Source organism: Brassica napus, unplaced genomic scaffold, assembly GCF_020379485.1.
Source record: "Brassica napus cultivar Da-Ae unplaced genomic scaffold, Da-Ae ScsIHWf_298;HRSCAF=486, whole genome shotgun sequence".
NCBI classification, from domain to species: Eukaryota; Viridiplantae; Streptophyta; class Magnoliopsida; order Brassicales; family Brassicaceae; genus Brassica; species Brassica napus.
Window position 1 is genome coordinate 10,001 of NW_026016237.1, and position 1,245 is coordinate 11,245.

A 1,245-nucleotide genomic window follows, 5' to 3' on the forward strand; every position below is an offset into this window, starting at 1 on the left:
AGAACTATATGATGCAAAATCAAACAAAATAAGAGAAGGATAGAGATGGCTGATGGATTCAAGTTGCTGGACTGATGTCTCTCTCAACAAGAACAGGGGATGGAGATGGCGTGAAGGTGGGATCTTGCTTGCTGGACTGATGTCTCTCTCAAGCCGGATCAAGGGATGGATTGAAGTGGATTTGCGGATGAGGTTTTGATTGAATCTCTCAATCTGATGAAGGATGGATCGAATTGATTGACTCTCTCAATCTGTGTACTGAGCTTGTTTGATTTGCACAAACAAACTAGACTCACGAAATCAATAGAACAACAAAGAATCTCTCTTTGAATCCTAAAGACCGATATTTTATACAAAGAACAATCTTTGATAAAAAAACTGAATAACTTTTTATTAACTTGGTGATTAAGGGTGCTCTCTACAATGGACGACAATGAGCTTATATAATGCTCAGATACAAGACTCTAAACGTTCACAAAAGAAAAGAAAGGAAACAAATCTAAACTAAGCAAGAAATCGGAAACTAGCCGTTGGAGCCTTTTGTGGGATTTTGGCTCCAAGTGAAGAAACTTGATTTGCTTGAATCTGGACGGTTTAAGAGGATAAGAGAGCTTTCTTGGGACCTTCTTGAATGCTTGGTAGAAGCTGATCTCGTCCTTGCCTTGGTAGAAAAAGAGCTGTTGGAGTTTGAATGCAAGAGACTCCAAATAAGGCAGTTTGGTGATAATGGGGATCTTCTTATTCCTATGTGGGCTGGTGCATGGGATGAAGTTGTAGAACTCTTCTGGCTCGTGTATAATGTCTCCTGGATGTCTTGGTTCTGTCTGGACGTCGTCTGGTTCTCCTGGTTGGATTGGAATTGCTTGGAATGGATCAAACCGAAAGATTGTCCAATCTTTCCATAAATAGCTCCGGTTGGGTTTAAGTGATTCTCCATTGAACCAACTGATCTCCTGGGTTCTGGTGCAGCTAAGGACTTCTGGAATACCTCCTGATTGGTTAAGATGATCTCCTGGTTCCCATAAATAGCTCTGGGTCGAACCAAGTTGAATTGGTTGAAGACTTTCCATAGATGACGTCGGTTTGGCCGGTTCTGGGGAATTGATCATAACTCCTAATTTCCGTGGCCATTTCTCCTGATCTTGGGCTTTATGAAAGATGATAAACTCCTCTTGACTTCTGTGATGGGTTTTGCTTCAGGCCGCTCCTTCATTGAGCTTGAATCTTCTTCTAAAGTCGGGTACT